The sequence below is a fragment of the Hyperolius riggenbachi genome, chromosome 1 (genome assembly GCF_040937935.1).
Source record: "Hyperolius riggenbachi isolate aHypRig1 chromosome 1, aHypRig1.pri, whole genome shotgun sequence".
NCBI lineage: Eukaryota > Metazoa > Chordata > Amphibia > Anura > Hyperoliidae > Hyperolius > Hyperolius riggenbachi.
In genome coordinates this window covers 425,524,468-425,534,657 of record NC_090646.1, presented here as the reverse complement: position 1 = coordinate 425,534,657, position 10,190 = coordinate 425,524,468, and positions in this window count along the sequence as shown.

Below are 10,190 nucleotides of genomic sequence, written 5' to 3'. Positions count from 1 at the left end.
AACTTTTGACTGCTCAGGTGTCTTCATCAAGCATGAAGGAGATCTCAGCTGTGCCAAAGCCTGTTACCTCAATCTATTCAACATATACAGGTATCATATAACTAATTCAAGCTTGCACTGCTGGCTAACACAAAACAACACTTGTTTATTTAGGAAGGTATATTCAGAGATTGTGTAATCAAAATGTTCTGTATCTATTTATTACAAAATTAATTTCAGGTACTTTCTACCATCATTATGAATAGACTGAAAGCACATAGATATGTAATAAATTAGTAAATAGTAGTGGTCTAGAAAGTGCTACAGAGGAAAATGCTATATATTCATAAATCCAGGAACCTTCTCAATTTGGATTTAAATTCCTCCAGGTTTAGATCTGTCTTGATTGAGTGTGGTAAGAAGTTCCAAAGGGTAGGGGCAGCATGACAGAAGGCTCTTGGTCAAAAGGTTTTGAGGTAGAGTTGGAGATGACCACAATTTAATAGAGCCTGTGGGTGTGAGGTTTTAGGAGTTGAGATGCAGTTGAGATGCAGTTGCAACAAGTCCTTTACGTATCCTATCCAGGGCCTAATTGTTTAGAAATTTGAGTGTTAAGGAGGCCAAACACCATACTATCTTTTACATTTCTTTTCAATTCAAGAAATACAATCAAATTTTCAATCATAAAAAACAAAACCTTTTAAAAGAAAGTGTTAGCATCTATTCATTAAGAAATTGACATCCTATTTACCCTACACCATTTTAATTTTCATAAAAATTAATCCGAAAAATCCACCACTCCTAATTAACTTATATAGAAAAACACCAGGAAATTTCTTGAATAAATAAAACAATTTTTTTTTTCTGAACAACAATAGTTTTATCGAATTGCCATGCAATTGGATCATTTTACAGTATTGTGTGTTGCCACCTTTTTGAACATGATTCTTTCTTTGGGCACTAAATTATTGGATGTTATGTTTTCTATGTCTGATGGTGAAATGCAATGCCTCTATGTTACATAAGCAAATGTCACAAGATCAAAACACCATCAATAAATTATTTAAAATATTTATATTATTTCATATTCTTTTTTTTCTTCTACTGTTTTTTTTTCCCACTATAGAATATAATCACATACCAAGGCTAACATTTTTTAACTGCTTCACGGGAAAAATAGATCATTTCATATTTTGGTTTGATGTGTATGTAGCTTTTTCTTTAATAAAGACATTTGTGCAGTAAAAGTATGTAGGATATAAGCAGCAGATATGAAGACTGTTAATAATGTTTTTATATGGATTTCTCTTTTAACCACAAAAGATTTCCAGTGGTCAGTGGTCAGGGTTTCATAATTATTTTGATTGTGTAAATATATTGCCAAACCATAAGTGGCTAAGTAGGTAAAAGTGTTTATTTAAGGAGAAAGAATAAAAGTATATCATGGTTTTGTACATTTTAGAAAATGCAGCCAAGCCAAACTATTAACATGGATTTTGTTTCACAAAGTCTGCTAACCATTCCACCACTAACCTGCCAAACCAATCAGAATGTGCCAAGCAAAATAAGTGAAAGATTAGTTGAGCTAAACCTCCAAACCAAATGTTACAAGTTCTGCATTTCAACATTGAATTACTTTTAAGTTAAGAAAAAAAAGTATTTAAACATTTATTATTTAAAAACTACATAAAGATTACTGTATATGAAGCTTTTTTAACGCAAAAGTAACATAATGAAAAGCTTAAAATTCCTCAGGAGGTGGTGGTGGACTCGCCTCCCCGAAGCAGACAGGCTACTGTTAGGTTTTATAACAACAGGTTTATTTACATACTCCAAACAAAACAGTGCAACACATTTCACAGATATATTCCCACTTCCTCAGGCCATAAACAGAAAGGAGTGCACAGTACAGTCTGTAGGTCACGATAAGCGCCTCTGACAGACCTCCTGAGGAATTTTAAGCTTTTTATCACCTTTTATCCTGCTGGCGCCTCTGTTCACCTTTACATTACCAATATCCACCCCTGGTGGAGGGGTTGATCCCCATCTTGTTTTCCTTATCTACAGAGAGCGACTTTTAATCCTGAGTGAGGACAGGTCTAATCTCCTCACCTGCCTGTATAGTGGTTGCCTATGCGGTAACCCACACTTGTGAGTATAAACATTATATACTTTTCATTATTACTTCATTTGTTTTGCATACTACACCATATTGGGCTCTCGGTGTTCCCTCTATACATTCTTCTTTATAAAATATATTGTATATTTAATGAGTATAGGTAGTAAGTATGACGCAAGTGGCAGACCATAGTAGTTATTAGTATAATAGTATATTAGTATATAGTATAATGTGATATTACCGATATTATACGATTAATTTGCTACTGTTCACACCAAACTTGTTCCAATCCCTTTTCTCACACTTATCTTCTGACTGCCGCTCTAACCAGCTCAATCCCTTCTACTATCTACTACTCCCTTTGCTACACCTAACACTATCCCACCTACTACTGCTGTGCCTAACACTATTACTGGTGCTATAGCCACACTCTTGCTTTTAGGAAACATTGGGGAAAATAATTAGTGATTGTAAAGACATTTACTCCCTCCAATGGAAGAAGAGAAGAGAGTATCACATATGCTATGCCCTCATACCATAAGGGAATGTAAAAGGCTGTTCTGTGGTGACCCGTGTCCAGAAGGCTACAAGACTCCAGCCAGAATGGCTGATAAACATCATCACAAGATAGGAAAACATTTAAGTATAGGTTCTTGGGGGGGGGGGGGGGGGATCTGGGTTGTGTCTATTTACTGGGGAGAAGGAAGATAAGAGGATTGATTAAAAAATCCAGTCCACCAACTTTGAAGGTGATCATACATCAGTAGACTTGGCGGCCGAACGACCATCAGATTCGATGATTTTTATCAAATCTGAGGAAAATCGGTACCACCATGAGCATGCCCGATTGACAATTCATCCAATTTCAGGCTGAAAATGTCTGAATGTATCGATCGGACATGCTGGGAAAGCTTGGGCCAACTTGGTGGTTCGGCTATGTGGTGGTAACGACGTGCAGTAATCATGAACGACGAACGTTACAGAAACCCCTGGCCGCATCCCATAAATGTAGATGTAACCCCTCGGGCCCATGCATTAATAATTTACCTGTTAAGTGTCTGCTGCTGTCTCCGCACTCTTCTTTCTCATTCTTCCCCCACGTGGTTGCTGGTGTATTGCATGTGAGGCGCATGTGTGACTTCACAGGTGTGCCCTACATGCAGTACGCTGGCAACCACGTGGGGCGTAACTGAGGAAGAAGAGTGTGGGGACAGTGGTGGACACTGGACAGCTAAAGTATTATTGCATGGGCGCCGGGGAGTACATCTACATTTGGGTGGATGCAACCGGGGGGCAGCAAGACGAGGATGTTCCATCACTGGGCCGTTTCCCAAAAGATTTCATGCTGAAATCCATTGGGAATTGTCATGTGGTTTATGTCAGCCAATAGATCTCTCTCTGATCAGATTTGATTAGACAGAGATCAGACAGAGATCTGTCTCTTGGTCGATCAGCCACCAAAATCGCTTAATGTATGGCCAACTTAAGTGTGCACAAAAATAAAAAAAAGAAACTACTAAGCTAAATGTACTTAATGAATGTTATCGCCCTTTGCTTCGCAAGGATACAAAAAATAATGCAGCTTAAACTTTCTGTTCTTTTTCAAAAGGATTATTGCCCTATTTTAGGAAGACTGCAGTACTGCCCTACTGGAGCAGTAGAGAGCCATATGATCAAGCAAATATGGATTGGAATCTGTAAAAAATTGTCTGCCATTAAATTAAGGTTTGTGAACTTACCTGTGTCATATCACATCACAGGAAGTATTGTTGCTATTTTACTCACCATTTAGCAATCCTTAATAAGATTTGATACGACACAAGTGAAGATTGCAAACCTTTCCCAATATAAGAACCTTTTTAATAGAATACAGTCCAGTGTTGCTGAATCATAGAGTGTCTCCACTGCTCTATAGCCTTCGTCAATCAGGGCCTGTGACCAAATCAGGTAAAAAGGGTTACAGAAAAAAGGGCGCTGCCACAGTCGCCTATGATAAAAGCCGTAAATACTGGCAGAAAAGGGAAATTAGGACGTGTGGTGGCGGCTGCTATTAGGCGCTTACGGGCACTGAAAATTACAGTTTTTGCCCCAAATCGCGGGTTTTACTTTGTGGCTAAGATGCTACATTTGGGTGCCAGGTGGTGCCTAATTAGCATCAAGCACTGAAAATTTCCTCACCCACTAGGCAATGCCGCAATTTGCATATCTGCAAACCCCTGGCGTCTGTGATTATATCGGGCACCTGTGGATGCAGAAATGTTCAATGCTTGCTGCTAATTAGGTGCCTCCCTGTACCCAAATGCAACATCTTGGCTGCAATATTGTAGCTTTATGTTAGAGGGGGGTTAAGGGTTAAGAGAGGGGGTAGGCTTAGGTATCACGGGGGGTCGTGTTTAGGGTTAGACTTAGCGTTAGGCACCACAGGGGGGATCTTAGGGTTAGGCATCACAAGGGGTGATTTTAGGATTAGGCACCACCGGGGGGGGGGGGGGGTCTTAGGGTCTTAGGGTTAGGCACTGAAGTAAAATATTGGTAAACATTACCGATATTTTACTATGGAATCCAGGAGTAGAATATTGGTAATTGTGGCGATATTCTACTAGTGGCAATCCCTGTGCCCTTTTTTTTCCAGGCGCCTTTATTTCATGTATGCGCCTGTGACTGTTTGTAAAGTAGCCTTCATATAGAATTAGCTAGGTTGCTTTAAAGTCAACCAGAGGTAAAAAATAAACTGATGAGATAAGCAATTGTATTTATCCTCCTACTCCTAAAAATGACTTTTTTTTTAGATATCCCATGGTTTTATTTTATATGTAAACATTTACAAAGAATACTGAATACTTTATTGTCTCTGCACAGTGGCAGCCTATTAAGTGTCCCAGAGTTAAAATACAAGCACTATTGACCTTTTTCTATCTCTCCCATGCCCTCAAAAGTTGTATTCTGCCAGAAAAATGTTTATGGCTGTAATTTGCATGTCAGTTAGGTTTATTATATTCCCCAGAAGGTACCGACAAGACAGAAGCTGTCACTTGCATGCCTGAAAATGAACTCTTAGGCAGCAATATATTGTAGAATAAGAAAAACACCCTGGTTTTTAATATGTTTTCACTGTACATAGGCATATTTATCTCATCATGTCACATGTCACCTCGGGAACATTTCATATTTGTTTTCTGTTTTGTTTTAGGCACTTTAAAACGTACCTAAAGTAAAATAGGTGGTGTGACAATTCCTCTGCTACACTACTGAGCAGAGCACAATTGAGCAGAGAGAGGAGAGGGTTTAATATCCAGGGAACATCATAATGACATGCTAGGATGCCAGATAATCGACACAGCCCCTCAAACTATGGCCATCTGTGAGGGATGAGAAGAGACCAGGAGCACAATGGTGCAATATCGCCTGTAAATATTGGTGGTGTATGTGTTGTGTATAATACTCACAAAGGTACCTTGCAACCACTGTATAAGCCTGCGGGGAAGTGGATGGTCGCTCTCCTCAAAGGACTAGTAAAAGGCACTAAGCTCAACAGCCTAACCTCCTGAAGAGGTATGACTAGAAATAACAACAGGGTTGTTATCACAATAACATGTCCTTTGTTCAGCTTTTTAAACTTGCTGTAATAAGTAAACACTTATGATCAGATTCTAGGTATCTAAATAATCACCAGGACTCAGATTGCAAACTCAATCCAAGACTGGTACAAGGGAACTGAGTAGCTCCTCTCTGCAACTAACCAATACGGGTCATTTTTTACTGCCTGTTTGAGTGAAGGGGTTAAGCAACAGGCAGCCAGCTCACTGCCACATGCAGTCACAGTTGCCTGAGAGATTTATAGTCAGCTATTAATAGTATGCTAGAAAATTAGCATTTAGAGAAATAATTTCAACATTAATGCACAAGGACAGAGCATCCTACAACAACCAAACCAGAACCGTCTTTACATTTTTAGACCTGCACCAAAATGACAACAGGAATTAGATGGACAACAGAGGCACTTTTCCTTTCAGACACCACTGACACATGAGTCTACATGCCCTCTAAGGCACAGACAAATGCAGCTTTGTGAAAAGAAATTATAGCTTACCCAAGGCATTGGATTACTAATTATGTTGATAATGATCTTGGGAGTAGTGATGGGGGGATGGTTGGTATTATTTTCTTTTCACCCATCTACAGTTGCCTTTAATCTATCATGCTTATAATAGCACCAGGAGGGTTGTTGCTCACTTTGATTTTCCTAAATGCCATTTTTAAATTCTTAAATGTGCTCTTGTATTGGGCTATGCCTATAAGAACTCTTACAGCAAACAGCTGCTTTTGTATCATAGCTGTTGCATTTATAGAACAGCACAAAATAGTCTCTTATATTCTTTTCATAGTAGTATATCATTGTATTGTCTTCTTTCTTGAGACCGAGAATTGTTCCTGTCAGTTGGATCCCTTTGCTGTCTGAACTTTGGCCCAAAGTTTAAGATGGTGTTGATTAACACAGATAGCTGCCTGTGCAATCAGTTTCTACCAGCTGATAAGAGCAAAGGTTTAACTGATGGCAAACTAAAGGGAAAAGGTAGCTAGAGGACTAAAAGGGAATGTAAAACCAAAAGTTTATATCAGAACGTTAAATTATGCCTGGATGAGGAAAATATAGACAAGGTGGTCTGTTCCTTTGGGGGAAAAATGTGTAGAAAGAATTCACCTAAAACGAAGACTTTATAATCATAAGTCAATTTATGGTCTAAAGAAAGTGAGAGAAAGATGCCACTCTTCAGTGGCGTCACTAGGGGGGTTGGTAGGTGCAGACCGCACCAGGTGTCACCAACAGAAGGGGTAACACCCCACTTCAGGTTAACCACTTAAAGGGATACGTAAGTCAAAAATTAAAAAAATGATTTTTAATTACCTGGGGCATCCCTCAGCCCCCTGAAGCTGTATGGTGCCCTCGCAACTTCGCTCTGATCCTCCTGTCCCCGCCGGCGGCTACTTCCGGGTTTGGCGACAGCCGCCGACAGGCTGGGAACGTGAGTGATTCTCCACGTTCCCAGCCGCCATATCACCCTCTATGCTGCTATAGCATATAACATATACGCTATAGCAGCATAAAGGGTGATATAGCGGCTGGGAACGCAGAGAATCACTCGCATTCCCAGCCTGTCGGCGGCTGTCGCCGAACCCAGAAGTAGCCGCCGGCGGGGACAGGAGGATCGGAGCCAGGCTGCGAGGGCACAATACAGCTTCATGGGGCTGAGGGATGCCCCAGGTGAGTAAAAATCCTTTTTTATTTTTGACTTAAGTATCCCTTTAAGGACTAAAGTATAAAACCCCCCTAGTGACCAGGCCATTTTTTACAAATTCGGCCGCTTAAATAGATCTTCCTCACTCAGGTCATGTATACGTTAAAGACCTGAACATTGCATGGCACAGATTTAGTCCTGCAGACAGAATTACCAGCATGGATATAAACATTAAAAAGATAATCAACCAGAATCTTTGGAAGTGTGGAAATTAATCTATTTTGGTTCCTGGACGTAGTTTCTACGTCCAGGAACCATGCGCGCTACCGCGCGCCCCCGCAGCCGATCGTGCGCGTGCATGCGCACTCCTGGCCGCGGATTCGGTAGCCAAGGAATCAATGTATCGGGCTATGGAGCCCGATCATTGATTCCTCTCCCCCGCTGAAAAAGCGACAGTTTCTCTTGGAAGCTGAGTTTTTTTCTGGCCGTCTCCTTCCCGATGCGTCACTCTAAGCGCGTGCTACGCTTAGAGTGACGTCATGTAAACAAACTCATGGCCGCCATCTTGTGGCCAAAAAGTAATACTACACCTAAAAAAAAAAAAAAAAGAATTAACACACATTTACATTATAAATCTATTGTTTACCTCCCAAAAGTACCCAAATAAAATGTTTAGTATAAAAAAAAAAAAAAATTACAATAAAAAAAAAACATGTAAATATTTACCTAAGGGTCTAAATTTTTTAAATATCAATGTAAAGATGAAATATTTCTATATTTTTTTTATTTTAAACTTGTAAATAGTGATAGATGCAAAATGGAAAAAATGCACCTTTATTTCCAAATAAAATATTGTCGCCATACATTGTGATAGGGACATAATTTTAACGGTGTAATAACCGGGACATATGGACAAATACAATACGTGAGTTTTAATTATGGAGGCATGTATTATTTTAAAACTATAATGGCTGAAAACTGAGAAATAATGAATTTTTCCAATTTTTTCGTATTCTTCCTGTTAAAATGCATTTACAGTAAAGTGGCTCTTAGCAAAATGTACCCCCCAAAGAAAGCCTAATTGGTGGCGGAAAAAAAAAGATATAGATCAGTGCATTGTGATAAGTAGTGATAAAGTTATAGGCTAATGAATGGGAGGTGAACATTTCTCACGTGAAAACGACGGAACCTGAATAGGTTAATCATTTTGGACTGGTTTACAAGTACGGTATAATCTTTATCGACAATAATAAGGATTCCCTTTAAAGCCAACTTGAACTGAAAAAAAATTCAAAATAAACATACATACGTAATACTTACCTCCTGTGTAGTCTACCCATCAATCTTCTTCTCCTCTCCTGCATCCTGTTTGTTCACTGTTATCGATGGAATTCTCCGTCCTCCATTTGAAAAATGGTGATGACCCTACAAAAGCTTCCATGTCAGCACACTGTTAAACTGTAATATCGCCCACTTGAGCCATAGGGAAACATAGACATTACCTTGAACATCAGTTGTCCTTTAGCTATAACTGACAGCAATTGATATATAACTGACAACAACTAATATATTTCAGCTCTGAAAAAAATGTAATCAGAACTGGAAAGAATCGTTGTTAGTAGAAAATGGTGGGCTTCTGAGGAACTGACGGCGAGGTAAGTATATAATATTCATTTGCAGGTACATCATGTGTTTATTTAAAATAATTTTACTTGGTTCAGGTTCACTTTAAGCAATCTGTTTATAAAGTGTTGATGTTATAGATCTCTTCTGTTTCAGTGAATATTCTCATAGTTGGAAACTCTGACCCAGATGAAAATGTCCATTTACAGGGTCAAAATTCACATTATAAATTATGCTATGCTGCAATACAATGGAAGGCACTTCCTCCTTTGTTGCTAATCCCAGAGGCTGGCTGATACTCAAGTTAGAATGGACATTAATATCTTATACCTGTACTGTACATATTTGAAGCCATGTAGTAGTGGTAATGTGACAATTTGGAACACTTTGACCTCCACAGTATCAATGTTAAGGTCCAAGAGGTATAAAGATCAGAGTGTTAACATCACAAGCTGAGTCTTAAAGTGGTATGAAACCCAGCATTTCTCCTTCGCTCTAAAAGATTATTTACAGCATATTATATAATACCACCATTTTTTTTACTAGAACAGCATTCAAGTAGTTAAACACATGACTTACAAGCTCCCTGCATGGAAAGCTGGACGCATTTGAACTGAAGATGACATTATATTGTTTTTACTTAATTGTATCAAGTGAGGAATGTAAACACTTCTCTGACAGTGCAGACACTCCAGAACACAGACTGATACCCAGAAAGCATATCTGGAAATATTACGGTATGAATAAACCTGTTATGAATAAAATGCAATGTCAGCACTCAGAGCAAAAAAATGTACTTTGGGAACTTGTAATTTCTAAATGAATAATAATTACTTATGCACAAAAGCAAATATGATAACTGTATGGGATATAAAAAGTAGGAAAACATGTTTTTATTGAATATTATGTCAGAGTTTTATACCGCTTTAAGAGGTGCTTTTCACTACCAGAATGTGAGGGTGATTTTCAGTTGGGGATATTTTTTGCTGTCTGGAGTTCAGCTTTAACCAGAAAATAGCTAATATTTAGTTATAACTGCAACAGATCTGTTTGTTTCTGCCAGTCTGAAAGAATCTGTTAGCAGAAAGCTTATGTTTAGTGTAATCCTCTGCAGGAGGCTTTTCCAGCTATATTAATCAATTCTGGAGTGTCAGTTCAGACTCTTGATGATCTCACATGACATCCTGTAATATCCTATTCCTAGAAACAATGTGGCAGCTTATCCAATTACC